The following is a 5,962-nucleotide window of genomic DNA, read 5'->3' on the forward strand; positions in this document are numbered from 1 at the left end:
TTGACTGCAAGCAGTTGTTAAGGGGGTACGCGACACCTGGTGGGGGTGAATTTGGTCAAGATATGGCATTTTTCAAAACTGTGTTCAAAATGTTCGTATACCACTTAGAAATAAATCCTGACAAATAATTTTCCAGCCGCGCACAATTTAAAGGTCCTGGGTGAGGTTTAAACGGACAGATTTAAAGGCGCAACCCACACTAGAGGGAGGCGTGCCACTTAGGACCTTCAGGCGCAGCGAATAACGTTGAAATTTGATTGAATTTACACTCGCCCAGTGTATCAACGGCCAATACAATTGTGGAGGGGAAGGGAGGAAGGTGGAGGGAGAATATTTCGCCAACTTTGTGCGAAACTAAGCGTTAGTTCCCGGCTAGCTCTGAAAAGGGAAGTACGCATGTCTCATGAGCTCTCATTGCAATCTATTACTTTAGCTAGTACATATTACTCTTTAGTACAGTCATCATGGGTAGCAAAAAGAACAAAAGAACATCACAATGACAAAAAAACAGCAGTTAAAGATGGCAAGCAGTCAAAGACGACTAAAGATCTCACCACCTCTCACTCCACCACCGCCCTCACCTGCACCTCTGTGACGGTGACAGAGGTAAAGGACAACATTAGACTAAACAATTCAAAGAGGAAGATTAAATCCAAAGAAGAAAGCAAGAGGAAAAAGATCAAGGCTATACAGGAAGAAGAAAGAAGAAGGGACATCATATGATGCTGGAGGGGGTGCCCTACCAACATAGATTGGCGAGGGGAATCTGATGAGGAAAGAGAAGGCGCCCACTACTGGAAAATAAACCTCTTTCCAATGATTTAGATACCCTGAAGACCCCCAGCAGAGAGGTTTCATATGAAGAAACCGCCAAAGGTGCAAAAAAGCAAATTATATGATGTTGTCGTCTGTGCGTCGTCACTACTGTGACATACTTATACTTTAGTTTTTCAGTATTTAAAGTACTTATAATTAAAATATGTTGATAATTTTTACTGTACTTATTATATAATAAGAATTAAGCCATGAGAAAATCAGTCAAATTGGTGAAACTATAAGCAAGTTACAGATATATTCATATTTCAAGTTGCCATATCTCCGTTCGATATTTTTCTACTTTTTTTTTAATCATAAAAAATCTAATATACATCAGATTTAGATGAAACTTACAGGGAATATTATTTTTAGTAACTGCTAGGGCCGATCGTTCGAATATTTTGAATAGGATGAAATAGTTCGGAGTAATAATGGAAACGAGCAAAAAAATTGTATTTTTCACGATTTTTGCCAGACATTAAAATTGAAATGCCTGTATGCAAAAGTATAAAGGAAATTGTTCAATTACTCAATGACCGGCCCTAGGTGTGCCTACTGACTAATCATAGCCAAAATATAAAATAAATTGGTCCACGTATTATGGTGCTGTGCACTTTTAAATGTCGCTACTGGTATACGTACATGTGTACATGTGTACATACATCACTCTGCTTCACCTAAAATGTAGGCAATATGGATACCTATTTACCTGAGAAGTTTCAGCTCTTTACTCTAAATATTTTAGAAAATGACCTCCAGGTGTCGCGTACCCCCTTAAGAGGGGCAAACAAGTTCGTGGAATCTGCGTCTTTAAAGCTTCAGGTCAGGATGAAGATAAATATACATTTATATATGTTTTATTTTATTTATTTTTTATTATTATCATTTAGTGCCCTTGCTATGGATGTGCTGTGTCTTGCTGCATTGCTCCTGACCCTGGGTGATGGGGAGATACAGGGATGACCCCTCATCCAGGAGGAGCCAAGATAAGAGGGAGGGAGGGATGAAATGGGTGGGAGTGGTTTCTATGCCTTTGTTTTTTGGCTACCTCCTTGTAAGGGGAAAAAAGCCTTTGGTATATGTATGTATCATTATTTGTTTATTTATTTTTATTTATAATTTATTTATTATTTTTTTAAGAGAGAGAGTGTGCCATATATTTTAATGGAAGAACCTTGTTTGAAATTACAGTTGAAGAACTCTGCCATTGTTTTTAGTCTTCAGGAAAGTGAGGGTTTGGTCCAGGTTTGCCGATTCCTAGTCGAGGTGCATCAGTACAGTCCAGAAGAATGACGCTAGTCTCTGGAGGTGAGATTTTGTTCATATCTTGTGACCTGTGATTATGTGGTATTTACTAGGTTGTGCTTTGCCTGGCCCGCCTTCCTGATAAGGGGGGGGGGTGTTTTGGTATACTAATAGGATTCGTCCCCCTTACGAGGGAGGTTGTTGTTGTTGTTGTTGTCGTCGTTCCCTAGACTGTCTGTCCGAGGTAGTCAGCCAAGGTAGATTTGTATGCATGTGAAAGTGGTCAGCATTCATAACATCACTTGAAGTCATCTATACTTCTTTCGTCCCTTTTTACTCTTCTTCGTCATCTTTGTCTTCTCCACCTCCTCCTCCTCTTCCTGTTCCTCATTCACCTTCTTCTCTTCCTCCTTCAATTTCTTTTCTCTTCCTCCTCCTCTTCCTGTTCCTCATTCACTTTCTTCTCTTCCTCCTTCAATTTCTTCTTCTCTTCCTCCACCTTTTTCTTCCTCCTCTTCCTACACCTTTTTCTTCCTCCTCTTCCTCCACCTTTTTCTTCCTCCATCTTTTTCTTCCTCCTCTTCATCCACCTTTTCTTCCTCCTCTTCCTCCACCTCAACTTTTTTCTTCTTATTCTACTTCTGTTTCTACCGTCTCGTCTACCTTCCCACATGGGGCATTGACTACAGTCAATGTTTAAGGAATTCATGACATCACAACAGACCTAGTTGGGAATGGGACAACTGGTCGCAGCCCAAGTGGCCACAGGAAACTGGTGGGGGTGGTTTAGGGCTAGGTTTGGATTAGGGGATATAGGGCTGGTTAGGCTAGGTTAGGGCTGGTTAGGTTTGGTTTGGTTAGATTTGTTTGGATAAATTTGGTTAGGTTTGGTTTGGATAGGGCTGGTTAGGTTAGGTTAGGTTGGTAAGGTTAGGTTGGTAAGGTTAGGGCCGGTTAGGTTAGGTTGGTAAGGTTAGTTCATGGCCAGTTTCCTGGGGCCAGTTGGGCTGCGACCAATTGTGCTAGACCCACTCAATATTTTTATATTTAGCTCAGTGATTCTTAACCTGGGGGGGTAATTGACGAAACCTTAATCCCGGGGGTACAAGACATGATGGCCAATGCATGGTACATATTTACCCTGAGAAAGCATAATGTACATTCATTGGATCCTACTAATTGACAATTTTAATTTGAAATAAAAAAAATTACCCATGTTCAGTAATTGAATGTATCTGATCATTTCTCAGCAAGGTTTGTATCACTAATCCTTTTCATATGTTTACAGTGTATTATATTGGATGGGGGTACGAGAAAATTTTACGAGATAAGAGAGGCTAATTGCTTCCCAGAAAAAGAGGAACGTCATTCGACCTCTGCCATCCTCCCGTTCTTGGATATTTCCTCCAACTCCGCCTCTTCAGTACAATGTTGTCGAGATGGAAGCGTTGGTTATTGCTGAAAATTTACTCGTCATCTTTCGGTTTCTCAACTTTCGAATGTACCGTACGTATATTAATGGATATATATTTTTTTTTTCTCTTTTTTTTTTTAAGCATGTGAAACGTGCATCAGAACTTCACTTCAACTTCTTCAAATGTACCTTAGTTGTATTAATGGATATATATATATTTTTTTTTTGGGGGGGGGACATGAAATTTGCATCAGAATTTTGTTTCTTCAGCTTCTTTGAGTGTACTGTACTTGTATTAACGGATCAGTTGATTTCCCTTTTTTTCATTCCAGGCGTTAAATGTCCATCAGAATTTTGCTTCCTCAGATCTTCGAATGTACTGTACTTGTATGGATTGATTGATTTTACTATTATTTTGTAATTTATATTTTATTTAATTTATTAATTTATTTATACATTTATTTTTATTTGTATATATTTCATTTACATATTTATTTTTTCATTCTGGGCGTGAAATGTGCATCAGAATAACATCAAAGAAGTGGACGGGGTCCCAGCCGCCGCCGTCGCCATTCCAGGAGAGAAGCAGCAGTTTGTCAAGGAAGCAGAAATCTTTGAAAAATGGAAGGTGGGAGGCCAGTTGTCTCTCCACAGGAGGCTACAGAAGGAATTCTCCCCATCCCCTACTCTCCCCCTTCCCTCTCTCCCCCCTCTCTCTCTCTCCCCCTTTTCTCTCTCCTCTCTCTCTCTGCCTCTTTCCCTCCTCCTTTTCCTCCCCTCCCTGCTCTCTCTGCCTTGTTTCCTCCTCCTCCTTTTCCACCTCCCTGTCTCTGCCTCACTCCCTCCTCCTCCTTTTCCTCCTGCCCTTCCTCTTCCCCCTCCTTTACCACCTCGCTGTCTCTACCTCTCTCCCTCCTCCTCCTCTTCCTCCCCTTGCCTTTTCCTCTTCCACCCCTTCTCTATCTCCCTCCTCCTCCCCTTCTCTCCCTTTCCTACCCTACCCTCCCCTCTTTTGTCCTCTCTCCCCTCTCCTGTCTTCTCTCCTCCCCTCTCCCTTCTCATGTCCTCTCTTCTCCCCTCTCCCTTCTCCTGTCCTCTCTCCTCCCCCCTCCTGTCCTCTTTCCTTCTCTCCTCTCTTCTCCCCTCTCCTGTCCTCTCTCATCCCCTCTCCCCTCTCCTGTCCTCTCTCATCCCCTCTCCCCTCTCCTGTCCTCTCTCCCCTCTCCTGTCCTCTCTCATCCCCTCTCCTGTCCTCTCTCATCCCCTCTCCTGTCCTCTCTCATCCCCTCTCCTGTCCTCTCTCATCCCCTCTCCTGTCCTCTTTCCTTCCCTCTCTTCTCCCCTCTCCTGTCCTCTTTCCTTCCCTCTCTCTCCTCCCCTTCTCCTGTCCTCTCTCCTCCCCTTCCCTTCTCCTGCCCTCTCTCCCCCGCCCCTCTTCTGTCCTCTCTCCTCCCATGTCCCCTCCCCTGTCCTCTCACCTCCCCTCCCCTCTCCTGTCCTCTCTCCTCCCCTTTACCTTCTCCTGACCTCTCCTCCCCTCTCCTGTCCACTCTCCTCCCCCCTCCCCTTTCCCGTCCTCTCTCCTCTCCCGTCCCCTCCCCTCTCCCAACTTCCTCCTCTCAGGAGAAGGGAGGAAGAGAGCTCCCTCTCCTCTCGTGTCTCCAACCCTCTCCTCTCGTCTGTCCTTTCCCCTCCCCTCTCCTGTCCGCTCCTTCCCTCTCCTGTCGTCTCTCCTCTCCTGTCCCCTCTCCATCTTCTGTCTCTCTCCTCCCCACTCCCCTCTCCTATCCTCTCCCATCTCTGTCCTCTCACCTCTCCTCCACTTCTTCTCTCCCCTCTCCTCCCATTTTCTGTCCTCTCTCCTCTATCCCATCTTCTGTCCCTCTCTCCCATCTTCTGTCCTCTCTCCTCCCCTCCCCTCTTCTGTCCTCTCTCCTCCCCTCCCCTCTTCTGTCCTCCCTCCTCTCTCCTCCCCTATCCCATCTTCTGTCCTCTCTCCTCCCCTCTCCCCTCCTGTCCCCTCTCCTCCCCTCTCTTGTCCTTTCCCCACCCCTCCTGTCTCCTCTCCTCCCCTCCCCTGTCATGTCCTCTCTCCTCCCTACTTCCCTCTCCTGTCCTCTCTCCTCCCCTCCCCTCTCCTTCCTCCTCCCGAGAGGGAAGGAGGGAGGAGAGGAGAGGGAAGGAGATACGAGTGGAGAGGGGGAGAGATACGAAAAGAGAGAGGAAAGAAGAGGGGAGGAGGAGAGCTCCCCTCTCCTTTCGTCTGTCCTTTCCCCTCTCGTCTGTCCTTTCCCCTCTCCTGTCCTGTCTCCTCCCATCTCCTCTCCCTCCCCTGTCCTCTCCCATCTTCTGTTGTCTCTCCTTTCCTGTCCTCTCTCCTCCCCTCTCCCATCTTCTGTCCTCCCTCCACCCCATCCATCTCCTCTCCTCCCATCCCTCTCTCCCTCTCCTCCCATCCCCTCTCTTCCTTCTCCCTCTCCTCCGAGA

The sequence above is a fragment of the Oratosquilla oratoria genome, chromosome 39 (assembly GCF_046742065.1).
Source record: "Oratosquilla oratoria isolate Oo_2021 chromosome 39, ASM4674206v1, whole genome shotgun sequence".
Taxonomy (NCBI): Eukaryota; Metazoa; Arthropoda; class Malacostraca; order Stomatopoda; family Squillidae; genus Oratosquilla; species Oratosquilla oratoria.